The sequence below is a fragment of the Erithacus rubecula genome (assembly GCF_903797595.1).
Source record: "Erithacus rubecula genome assembly, chromosome: 6".
In the NCBI taxonomy this organism is placed as follows: Eukaryota; Metazoa; Chordata; class Aves; order Passeriformes; family Muscicapidae; genus Erithacus; species Erithacus rubecula.
In genome coordinates, this window is record NC_136688.1 from 48,677,616 (window position 1) to 48,691,057 (window position 13,442).

A 13,442-nucleotide genomic window follows, 5' to 3' on the forward strand; every position below is an offset into this window, starting at 1 on the left:
TGAAAGCCTCATGTCTTTTGATTCAGTTATTTCCTTCCCATACCTTTTCTCATCTTTCTCACTTAGCAGATGGATTTTATTCCCTTCAGGAGGTAGGTACCATTTACCTCTGTCTCCCTTCTCTGGGATATTTCCTTCTCACAAGCATCTCTTTTCTTCAAGGAATCTACCACACCAGTGGTTGCAAGCTTTGCTGTTTTCTAAAGTAGACACACCACCATATGAAAAGTATGATCATCTAAATAATGTAACTAAGTAAGAATAAATTTTCCCCCCAATGTGGAATAAAAAAAGAGTGACACAGAAAATGTCTGTCTAGCCTTCGCAAATGAAAAGAACTTACTGGCAAAAAAATCATTAAAAATGTATGCCCATGTTCTTAATGCTTCCAAATGAATGCTTTCTCTTCCTACAGGGTGGGTTTGAGTACAATTACAGTGTATGTATGCCATTGCTTTAAAAACAATTAATGCCAACTAAACAAATAAATAAAAAATTGTTAGGTATCATTTTTGCTTTTGTACTTATTCAGAAAAGTCTAGTTATTGCAAAGCATCTATTTTCCAGCTAGACAATCTTTTTACTTAATTCTTCATATGGGCTGTTTACTAAGGCATAAGACAGACACATGATTGACATAAATAAACCCAGATATAAAATACATTTTGATTGTTTGTAAGAACACTACTTACATGTTTTGTCTTGCAAGAGCTGTTTGCTATGGTGGTATAATTCCAGAAGAAACACTCTCAACATATAAAAGAAGCTTCGAAAAAGTTTAGTCTAAAAAATGAGCTAGATTAGTAGTTGTCTAGATCTAGCCTCGCAGTGCTCACATAAGAAAACTTCCCAAATAGTAAAACCACAAATTCAGAAATGTTAATATGGACCAAAATATTTACTAGCCAGTATGTCATACCTACACAAGACTCATAGTTAGAAAGTTACTTTGATTTTACCTGTTATCCTGTGCATATACATACTACACAATGTTGAAATAAAAGTGCTCATACGTTAAGACATGAAGTAGTAATTATGTGCTACCTTTACTGTACTTAAATGCCTTTATAAAGATCTAAATATTCCACAATTTCCAAAAATAGCTCCTGTGATGGCTTAAAACAACCTGTTCTACTTGCCATTGCAATGTGCCAACAAAGCTCAAAATCACTTCAGCATGTCATTTCAGACAGCAACTCCGTGGCCATGCTGGCACTTTGACCAAGTGTCTTCACTGACATCTCAATATTAATGATGACTGATGACATCAAAACCTAGGATCTGCCAACACCATTTCATGGATTTTGCTTAATCAGACTATTTCATAAAAGTAAAAAAATTAGTCACACTCATGACTATGAAGGCACAAGTTAAAATTAAGCAATACTATGTTAATAGAGGTGCAACAAAACACTGTAACACTCAATAAATCGCTCCACAGTAAGCAGCTACAAGCAGATGTTCTGTCCCTGCTCAAGACAGCTGATGCACTTGGAAATTTTGGCAAGGCCTTGCATGCAATTAGGACTTTAGGATGATGCCATCCAAGCATATATTTCCATGGCAATTGTTTTTTAACCCAAAATGTACAGTTCACTAAGAATCATAGCAATTTCAACCACCAAAAAAGAGGCAGCACCTCTTGAAATGGGGGAAAGAGCTACTAATAAAAATGCAACTCATTCCTCCATCTGTATTACTGAAAATACTTTTTTAAAAAGTGTGTATACCATCCATTTTTTTTTCAAATTCTCTAGAATGCACAGAAAAGACTGATGCATATTGATACATATCACTACATATTTACTGTGGCCTGCTTCACGTAACAGCTAGAGCAGAAGGAACAGAGCCTGGTTGAATAGCAAAAAAAATTGAGTATCACTATGTAGATTTTTTTTAAAGTCCTTTTTTAATTGCATTATAGTCAATAGCATAAATAACACATAACTAGGCAATAACATATATTCCAATTAACAGGAAGAGATTTAAAGCTGAAGACACTTAATGCCAAGGACTACTGTTTAATTGCAACAATAATTCCATGTAAGTGGAATGCCCTCAAGCAACCTAGTAGCAATCGGACCCACAATTATTGCTACGCACTGAAAAATTCTCCTCTCAGTTCAGCTTAGTTTTTGCTTTAACACCTTTTCCTACCCTCTGCTTTCTACACATACTGCAACTCCAATATGATTTACTATTGCCTCCTACACTGTTCCCTTCCAATTAGATAATCACATAGGGCTATCATGCTGACAAACCACGTCTCCAGTCTCGGCATAGGCAGCACATCCTATGAAAGGATGGCCACATCCTTGTGCCCTTCTCATGTAACTAGTTCTCATGTTGAAGTCACTCCTCCAAGCAGCCAGGAGATGCAGATGTAACCATACATCATATACATGATTTACATTTTATTGAAAAGAACTTACTACCCACAGAGTCCTTGCCATATGTACACAAAGTTACAAGAAACCTCTTGCAAATTAATCTAATGAAAGGGGGGAAGGAAAGATGATATCCAGAGGAGAAAACAAGTTTCACAAGCTTTAAGACTCCTTCTAGGCTATGTGGCAACATACGCAGTTCTTGCCCTCAAAACGAGTTTCATTATATATTCAAGTCTTGTACTGACTTAAATTGGCTGAATGTTTCAATACCACTGCTGGAAACAAAAAACCACTTCAGTATCTATATTTGGACACTGAATTGACACTACCCAGTGTGCACAATTAAACTGTGCTTGAAATTATAAATATCTGAATTCAGCTACAGTTTCATGTTGCTTCCTGGAATACCCTGTACTTAAAGAAGGGATTCTAAGCAGTTTTAAAGTAACTGCTGTATTTTTTCCTAGCTAAGAGTATGAAGCACAGCTGCTCCACCAAGCTTCTACAGCAGATGAACTCCTTAAACATGTAGTCAGAGGTGGTAATGGTGGCACTTCACCCTGACCAGGAGAGTTTAGGATCCCTGTCAGACAAACAAAACATGGCCCAGAAGAGTTTATTGAACTTCCAGACTGCAGCCAGGACCCACAACAGAAACTAGTGTGAACAATGAAAAGTTTGGAGAATTTCATTGTGCATTTGTGTATCTCTTCTTAACCTTTCCAAGATGTGGGAATAGCTATGCCAGTTAATGGGCTTGCTGCTAAATTATACTGTGTGCCCTCTACACTTCTGAAAGACACCTGACAGAACATGTTAGTACAGGATCATGGTTGCAGAGAGGCAAAAATTTCAGAGTGGCACTCCACCTGCATGAGTGTGCTGCTCTTTTACCCACACAGAAGGTACACCTGGCCTGCCTTCCTGCTCTGGATGCAGAGCAACATCAGCTCATTGTACACATATATATAAAAATCTATCACTGCTCATTTGTGGAAATAATGAATGAGCATTGCTGTCACTCCATGTGAAATTGGAGGAGAGTTGAGTGCTTTGTTATATAGCAAGGTTGTACAATGGCTGCCAATGTACAAATTGTATCAGTGCACAGATTTACTGCAATGCAATTGATAAGAAATACTCTGGGGACGCTCCATATTAGTTTGAAAGAAACATTTTACCAATACATTTGTTACAGAGCTGCTTCTTTTGCTGGCAAACCCTTACAGAAGGGATCACAGCCCTCAAGCCTAGTTACGATTACACTTCAGTTCACTGCAATTTTAGTGTCCTCAAACCACCTAGGGCAGACCAAGCACTCCACATTTCTAAATCCCAAAAGAGTTCTATTTGACAGCTGGGAGAGGAACTTCTGACAACATTTAAGAGCTATGCACATTGAAAAAAAAAAAAAAAAAAAAGGTAGTAAGTTTCTGCTATGAATGCCTGCTAAGTGATGTAATTGAGGACTTAACAACTGTCAGAAAGTCTTCCAAACCCATTTGCCTTAAGCCCACTCTCCAGCTAGTGGTTAAAATGGTTATTATTCCAGAAGGTGTCTAGAAGTGTCAGGTGAAAGACTGCCAGTTTTCTGATCTTTTTATTCTAGACCTTGATAATGAAGCAGCATATTCCTTCAAGTCCCTTCATACCTTCTGGTATTCATAGCTGGCAGCTTGAGACCTTACAGTCTCCTCCATATTTACTCAAACTCTGCAGTGGTTTGAAATAAAAAATCTTTTAACATACACATTTACCGGGCTCTAAGGAACAAGAAAGACACAGCAGTATTAAATGTTACTTAGCTTCATCCCTGAGCTTTCAGATGTTTGATGAAGTAACAAACAAAACATATACAGATTACAAGGTACTGTCACCATTTCCTCAGAATATTAATCCTCGCAATTCAGAAGAATTACAGGAGAACTGCTAGGCAACATCTTTTTTTTTTTTTTTTCATATTCACAGGTGACAACACAAGCTAAAGTAGAAATATTTTAAACTTTTATTTTAGTACACATATTACAGAGTAAGCACATTGCCCACATTAGTTCTAAAACATCTAGGAAGGCCATAAAACTTTCTGAACAAAGCCCTCCTCTCTGTATTAACACAGAAAGATTGAGCAGCATGTTTTCACAAGGTTACTACTTCTAGTATACTAATGAACTGTTAACACATCTGCTGTGGATCTGTTTTCCTGCCCTGTCTTAATTTGGTACACACCCCTAGTCATTTCACCAACCTATCTCTTTGACCCCCAGCTATGCACTGAATTAGAGTAGGGATGACCAGATCCTACAAGCAGTATTTCAAAATGTTCAGATAAAGAGTTGAAAAGATTTCTACAGTCTTCCTACAGACCTCTAGGAAACCTGAGCTTGTCTTACCCCTGACCCCCCCAAACTGAGATTTCAGTGTTTTTATTTCTAAGTACTGTCCTTCCTAGTTTCCTGGGCCTATCTCATTCCTGCACAGCCAGCAAAGCTAATCCACTCGTGCCAGATTTCAGCAGTTTGGACTTTCAAATGTCCCAGGCCCCTGCAGACCCTGCACCTTCCATCTCATCTGACACCTGCATGGCTTCCTGGCTGCAGCAAGAATCCAGTTCAACCAGATGACACTGCTGATTCTCTGTCCATGCATTCTGGGAGCAGCAGTACTTTCCAAAACTACACCACTCATGTCCTAGGCCTTAGGCTAACATGTCATATACAGCCAGGACAGAAGCCTGCAGAAATGTGCTCAAATTAGCTTTTTGTTATTTACCTGATCTGCCATTTGAGAGTCTTCTGGAAAAGATACAACTTTATTCCACAAAGTTGCACAGAATTTTGCTGTCTTGGAGTGTTACAGAAAAACCCCAGTATGACAAATAAAACTGGCATCATTACACTAACTTTCCACTTTCAAACTAGGCATACACCATGCCTTCAAGACTACAATCACTGCTTACTAGAGTTTGCAAAGTGTTTGACTGTTCATATCATTTTATCAAACTCTACACTATACCTCCAAATCACTTACTCAGACATCACAGAATAGAACAAGCAATTTTTGTATTGGTCTATTCATTCTTTTCTCCAATTGCCCAAAGTCAAAGTGCAACAGACCACTTTTTATATTCAGGCATGGATTCAAACACTCAGGGAAGCAGGGAAACAGGTTGTAGAAGCCAGGCATCCTACAGTGACAGGAAATCATATATTATTTATCATTGTCTTGAAAACATGAATTCTATTTTCAAATAGGGCATTGACAAATGCAAAAATTGTAATTTCATGAGCCCTTAACAGAGCTCTATCTTCCCAAACATCAGCTGGGAACAACTAACTGCTTGAATGCTGACTTGTGGAAATAGGGGCAGAGAACAGATACAATCTGAATCTGACAACCCAACAGTCATTTTCTGAACAGCCACTTTCATGAAAACCCAACAGTCATTTTCTGAACAGCCACTTTCATGAAAATCCAACAGTCATTTTCTGCAACTCTTAAGTTTTACAGTTCCATCAGTGTACTCACAGTATCAGCACACAGAGCTTCTCAAATTGGTCTGACAACATCCATTTTACTTACTCCTGACTGACAGAATCAGGTGCAGCATACTCCAGAGGAAATGGATGCTTCTCTATTTCAAGTAGAGTTAATATATATTAATATGCTTTCAATGCAACTCTGCTCAGCAAATGGGAAGAATACACACCGTAGGTTGTCATCCAAAGTAACCAGGCATTTCTTTCTTCACCAGCCAACCCTTATTACTTTCTGAAAGTCTAAAAATACTATCCCACGCAAAGTTTCTTAAGCAAAAAAAATGCATCCATACACAGCTCAGCTTCCAGCTAAGATCCACTTCATTTGAAAAAGGCAGTTTCCAAAGAAAAGATTATCCAGTTGCAAGATCATGGATACATGCATGCATATATCTACATCTATCTATATATGTACATACATCAATGACAGCCTCCAAGCATCAAGACATAGCAGGAATATCCAAACACAGGCAGTTACCCTCCAAAGTGAGTAGCAGTTGTAGAATGGCTGCTGACTTACAGAGGTTAAAGTTGGAGTTCCACAATAAGAATGCTGAAATGTGCCAGTCACCAGTTTCCTGAATCCCAGCTGCTCTAACCATGCTACCTGGAAGCTCACAAACCATCCAGATGCCACAGACTGTACAAGGCTGTGGAGACTGACCCAGAAGGTTGTTGAGTCCTATTTTGAAAAGTCAGTTTTGTAAAAAACTAAACCCTGGACAAATGGATCATGGACTTTTAAATACAGGCCAGTAGCTATTTCTGAGTAGCACTTTCAATAAGAAAAACTATGCAGATACATTAAAGAAATGCTTTTGTATCAAGGGGCAAAACTGAATAAATAAACTTGCAGATTAGTGCAGAGAACCAGCTAAGACTGGAAGATCTGAGCATTTTATCACTGGTCTTGAAGAAATAATAAAACCAACTATATGAACACTGATATCAACCTCTGTCCCTTTCTATCAAAAGAATGGAAGAGCATATTAGTGAGAATTCATTGTATCACAGTGAAAGTCTAGAAAAATAAATGTTAAAACCAGAATAAGGAATAGTGATGACCAATGCAGTAAAACAGAACCATTTTAACAAACCCTGAATGCTGTCTGTACAGGTATCAAAAACATAAAAGCATCTACATGCCTAACACCTTCTGCTTTTGAAAAAAAAATTATATTCTGTTGTATTTGGGGGGGGGAAGTAATGTTGAATGCTAAAACAAATCTTGTATAGCTGCCTGGAACTAGAGATTTGATGCACAAGGGTAATCTGGTGTTTGTTAACTCAGGCATCTGTTCAAGGTTTCACAAAATATGCTCTAGCAGCCTACTACTTTCACTCCTTCTAAGAGTACACAATTGAAAACTGAAGGATGGAAATAAAAGGATTCTGCTACTACTCCACCTTTTTTAAGATCTTAAGAGGTGAGACTTTCAATGATCACTTCTTCCAAGCTCACAAATGCTTCATCGGGTACATCAGGAGTTACAGAAAGAGGAGACAAGGCAAGGTGTGAGTCTGATGATGAATGAGGCCAGGGAACCTGATGACAAAGGACACAGGAAAGAAGACTGGTATTACATATCTTCTTCAATGACAAGACTTGCCTTCAGGAATACATTCAGGCCCTGAGATCTGATGTAAGGTAAAACAGGATCTCATCTTTGGTAAAATAGGATCAGGAACACAAATATTTAAATCAACTATTAAAAAAAAATTAAAATTTCACACAAAGCGATCACTGGAGACTGACTTGTTCAACCCCCCTGCTCAGGCAGTGGTACCTAGAGCCAGCTGCTCAGGACCATGTCCAGACAACTTTTAAATATCTCAAAGAATGGAAACTCAGTCTCTGAACAGTGCTCAGTCACCTTCACAGTAAAAAAGTATTTCCTGATGCTCAGAGAGAACATCCTCTGTTGCAGTTTGTGCCTATTACTTCTTGTTACTGGGCACCCCTGAAAAAACCTGACTCTGCCTTCTCTGCACTTTCCCTTCAGGTATTTGTAGACACCAAGAAGATCCTGCTGAGCCTTCTTTTCTCTAGGCTGAACAGGCCTTTTTTCATATGAGAAAAGTTTCTTAATCATCTTAGTGGTCCCTCCACTTCCCTCTCTTCTGTAACTCACACTGGGGGGCTCAGAACTGGACACTACACTCCAGATGTGGCCTCACCAATGCTGAGTGGAGGGAAGCTGTTGAAGCAAGCAACCTCGATGGGAGAGCAGTGGATGCTGCTCATCTCTGCATTGGTAAGGCTGTTGACATCTCCCATCACAGACAAGCTGATGAGCTACCAACTACAGCAATGGGCAGTGAGGTGACTGAAAACTGGCTGCACTGCTGGATTGAGGAGGTTGTGGTGAATGGCACAATGTTGAGATGGAAGCTGGTTCTACCAGCATATCCCAGGGATTAGTACTGAGATAATCTGTATCACTGACAATCATCCTCACTGATGACTTGAGCAGTGGGACAAAGTAGACCTACAGTTCCACAAATTATGCAATTGCAGACCTCGAGATACTATTCATCTGAATTACCTAGAGATAAACCTGTAAAAAGAGATCTTTCAGAAGTCCTTGTCAGAAATACTTCAATACAAAAGTTCTTACATGCAGAATTTCCTTCTCTCAGTTCTTGAAGTTATTAAGTGGCTACACCTATAAACTGTCATCAAATAAAGACAATCAAGCACCTCCAATAGCAGCCACAATGACAATCCCCACAGGACCTGCCAAGAACAGGAAACAGCCTGCACCTCATGCCTGGCTGGCACCAACCCCTTCCCACAAAGTAACTCATCCTTCCTTAGCTTGGCATGAGAACACCAGGCAAGATCCAGCATATGGAAGCTCTGGACCAGCAATACAGGTTCCAAGGAATTAGAAATCCACACACCACATCCTCTTCCTACTCTGCTGAAACACTACTTGAAAACTTTGGGCACTAAAGACAAAGCAAGACTAACTAATAAATACAGTCAGCATTTGTAATGTAAGAGATTTAATTTTATTGAGATGATCCTATCATTATTTATCATATTCTAAAATATATACAAACATATAAACAGGACAACCTACAGACTGACCTGCATGCAAAAGGCTAGAATCAGATACTTAGCACAAGAGCCCCAGAGACTGACTCCCTTCCTTTCAGTGCAGGTTACCACTCTCTTAACAGAAATAATAAAAAAGCAACTGAATAGAACTGACAGAGTTTACAGTCTATCTTCAATTACAAAAACAATTTTGGTCTACCTTAAAACACTAGTTGAAAACCATGTGTTCAAACACTGCTGTAGGCACTTCCAGGACAGGTTAGCCAATTACTTCACAGATATTGGGAATATACCCAAGAATAAAATAAGCCAACTAATCTGACATCCCCTAGTACATAATGGATTTTAACTTCATGCTCAGAAATTCCTGCTAAAAAAGTAGAACAATATCTCTTGAGTTACAAGTTATATTGTATTTTGATTCCTAATAAGATATTAGCAGGTACATTCTTAGAAACATGTATTTTCCTTTATGCATATGTATGGCTTTATGTATTACCTACATTTGGCCAACTTCAGAGCATGTAAACACCAGTACTGGAGATAAAACTGATCTCAAGCACAGTCATTCACACCTCTACAGGATTCAGCCCAGGTTAGACATACAGGTGGAATTCTCCTGCAGGTCTGCTGCTCTGGCCTGGTGACAGAATCAAAATGAAAGAATACAACTCTAATTCTTCCTTATTTCAAAGAAAGAAAAAGGATTATCATTCTACCTGAACAGTATGGGAAGTGGTAAAGGAAGGGCAGGGATAGAAGGAGTAACTGGAATAGTCATTTGTTAGAAGAGATGCAAGCAAGAGGCAATGTAGGGCAGAGCAGCTAAAAACAGAAAAAGGGAGCAAAGAAGGTTAAAGCAGAGGAAGGGCAAGACCAAAAATGCAAAGCAATGTTAAAATACACTTGGGCATGAAGTCACCTCTTAATTACTACAAACACAAGCCTAGCTCCAAATACACAAGACTAAGGCCAGACAACACTAATGGGCGATTTTTATGGAGCAATGAAGAACTCCTGCTGTACTTTTAGTTTTGAGAGTTTCTTTTTCATATTTTACATGACAGTCAAAAAGTGTATTAGTCATCTAAAGCCAAGTCTAGGAAGCTGAACTGCCTTTAACAAGTTATCTAGCAAAGAATGATCAGAATCAAATAATTCCCTTGACTATAAAAAGCTGTACCACCACAGGTTTGTCAACCATGAGCACAAGCCTAAAGCATCTGGAAAAGAGGAAAGACTGAATCACTGCTTTATGCACTGCATACATCTACTCTGCAAAGAACTGCTAATCCTATTAAAGGTTAAGGAAAGAATGATGGTATATAAGTATTGCTGTGATACTGGGAAGAAGCTAGTCTGCAGAATAATATCAAAAGAAGCTACTAAAATTAGCTAAATATTCTTTTTATACACTTACATAAATAATCAAATACAAAAAAATTTAGCTAATTGTTGGGAATCAAATTCCAAAAGACATTTACTCTTATAATTAGAGTCAAAGAAAACAAGTCTTGATTCTGATTTCAGATGCTTGAGATAGTACTAATCTACTAAAAAAAGGAAGTCCTGTCATTTTGACATTATCTCCCTCCCCACTCAGTTGAACCTAGCTAGATACTAAGCACAAGACTGCCTCATGCATTAAATATAAACTTCTGGTAAGAAATTATTAATTTGAAGATAGAACAAAATGCTGAAGGGCAAAAAAAAGTCCATATCCAACAGAACAGCTCAAAAGAAATTATATATTTCTTAATTCATTTTTATCAGCTGGCTAATTCAGAACTATTACATTATTTACTATAGGTTTGTCCCCATATCCCTTGGCCTCCCATTAAAGCTTTCTTAAGCAGATGGAGTGCTTCTTACTATCAACACCTGACAGATGTTTCTAGGCAAGACAGTTTATTAACTATCCACAGGAAACAAACTCTTAACTCCCTAGTCTCTCTCTTGAATCAGATCCTCAAATAGCTATTTGACCAGAAAAGAAAAAATTACTTACTCTTTGAAGAAAAGAAGCTGATAAACTCTACCAGTTTCTCAACCCACTTTTGCAATTTTATTTCTTTGCTTGAATTATGCTCCTCCTGAAGACTCCCACAAACCTTTTTTTCTCAACTCTTTTAGAGCAGAATTAATTAAAAACCCTTATGTACTGTCTTTATCTGCATGTTCCTAAATAATGTTCTTAATTTAGAAAATATTAACCTCACTTTACACAACATAACTCTTAAATGAGAATAAAGCAAGCTACCCTGACTTCAGCCATCAGTACGGGCAGACTTAGCAGAACTATTCAGGCTTCCAAAAGCTTAAGCCACAGGCATCATGAGGTCTCATGCATCCAGCACTATGACAGCCCACCAGAAAAAGATACAGATCCCTTAGGACTTCCAGTACCATTAAAGTGCCCTTTTTTTTTTTCTTTTCCAAAGATCAACCACTAAAATACTTTCTGAGAACTACACAATTTATCAAATTAACTACATAACCAGCACCACTATGATGGAGTATTACATAGATACAGTAGACATGTCTAAATAGATTTATTACAATGAACATATCATCAAGATGCACACTTTTCCACATAGAGAGGCATAATACAGTCTATTTTTAATATCTGTACCATACTGAAATGAGAATTCTATTTCAAGGCTCATCTGACTTCAGCAACAGATCAGGCCATCTCTGGAAATAGTGATATACAGATTACAAATGATTTTGGGGTTTCTGGCATTTATTCCCCCAACAGCCTAAATCTATTTCTCAGCACACAATGTCAAGAATGTGTTTTCAACTGCACCGAAATATATACTTCAATCCCTGCTAAACATAACTGAAAACTTCATTAAGGCACAAGCCAGCATGCTTGAATCTCTACCATATTAAGTTACTTAATTGAGCAAAAATATCAGGAAGCCACCCCTGCCTTTGAGCCCATCATGCCTTTCCCTCAACAGCTTGTGCACTGGCTTACTATTTTATACCAGGAACCTGATAGTGGACATACAGAATGTCACAGTTGTTTACTCACCGGCAAAATACTTATGTTTCACTTGACAGTTATGAGATTACAACTGAAAGCACAAAACACTTGTGAGACATTAAGCTAACATTGTAGCAATTTTCAGAGACCAAAGTTGTCACTTGTCACATGCTCTTAGAAGGGACAAAGACAATCTACTTTCAGCTTATCTCAGGAGCAAGCTTAGGTTCCAAGGACAAGTCCATCCAGAAGAGCAGATATCAAACCTGGGGCAAGAGCAGATTTGAACTGTGAGGGACAACTTCCAAAAGGAAGAACTGAGCTTGTTCTGATAGCTGAATGTAGGGTAAAAAACCGTATGCCAAATTCGAAATGTAGACATTTGCTAAGAACTGGAGGCAATGCACAGCCTCAGCTCAAGCAACTCTAATCAAATGTTGCTGGGTGAAGAAGAGGAAGAAGCGTTCACGGGACGGGCAGCGGTTGTAGCAACAGGGGAAGGCTGAAACACCGAGGTTGTTTCAGGAGTAACACCCCTGCCAATAAACAGTTCTGGAATTATTCTAATTTTAATCACAATCCCGCCCCCCCCGGCCTTTTTTTCTTCTAAAGATTTAACGCCTTTACTAAAGCAGCTGCAGACGGGGTGAGAAAGCAAAGAAACCAGACGCTCTTCTCCAGCCAGAGGAGGGCTCTGAGGAGCCCACACCCGCAGAGACACCCCGAGCCAGACCCCGAGGGCTGGGGCACGGGAGACTCCATGGCAAGGGAAGGAGGGGCAGGAAGCAGTCAAACCGCATCACATATTAAAAATAGTAATAATAATAAAAGGAATTGCATATCACGGGGAAAGCAGTTTTAAATACATTTGCTTTACTTTCGTTTCTATCATTCTCTCGAGTGGGGATGGGGCAAGGGGAACGCCAGTGCCGCCGCCTCGCTCGCCAGAACCCCGCGCAGGCCGGGCTGGAACGAGCCCGGCCCGCCCACGGCGGACCCGCGGGACGCGGCGGCCGCTCCGGCCGGGCGGCGGCACAGGGAAAGGCCGGGCCGAGCCGGCGGCTCCCAGGGGAAAGAGGCCCGGACAGCCCCGCACCGGGCAGGCGGGGGAAGGTACGGGCGGTGAGGCCCGCGGAGCGCGCCCGGAGCGGCGGAGGGGAGAGCGCAAAAAGCGGCGCCTCCCGCGGGGAAGGAGGCGGCGGAGCGGGGCGAGCCCACCCGCCCGGAGGGTTGAGAGGCCGGGCAGGCGCCGCGCCGGGGCGAGGGGCTGAGGCAGGGGAGGGGGCCCGGCAGGCCCCGCCTTACCTCCCGCAGCGGCCGCTCCTGCCTGGCCCGAGGGAGCGGCGCACCCGAGCCCGCGCCGGACGCCGCTGCCCGCGGTGGGGAGGCGGTGGCTCCGCCCGGCCCCGCCCCCTCTGCGCCGCCCGCCGCCATTGGCCGAGCTGCCGCCCGCCGGAAGG

At 40.5% G+C, this 13,442-nt stretch overlaps 1 protein-coding gene across 1 annotated transcript in view; it reads right to left on the minus strand.

The window, feature by feature from the left end:
* Positions 1–13,440, minus strand: part of SETD3 (SET domain containing 3, actin N3(tau)-histidine methyltransferase) — a 60,233-nt gene extending 46,793 nt beyond the window's left edge. Inside the window, exon 1 of the mRNA XM_079308197.1 lies at positions 13,288–13,440. The gene's annotated coding sequence lies outside the window, so the exon portion shown is untranslated. The remainder of the gene's footprint in view (positions 1–13,287) is intronic.
* Between the last annotated feature and the right edge of the window lie 2 nt (positions 13,441–13,442).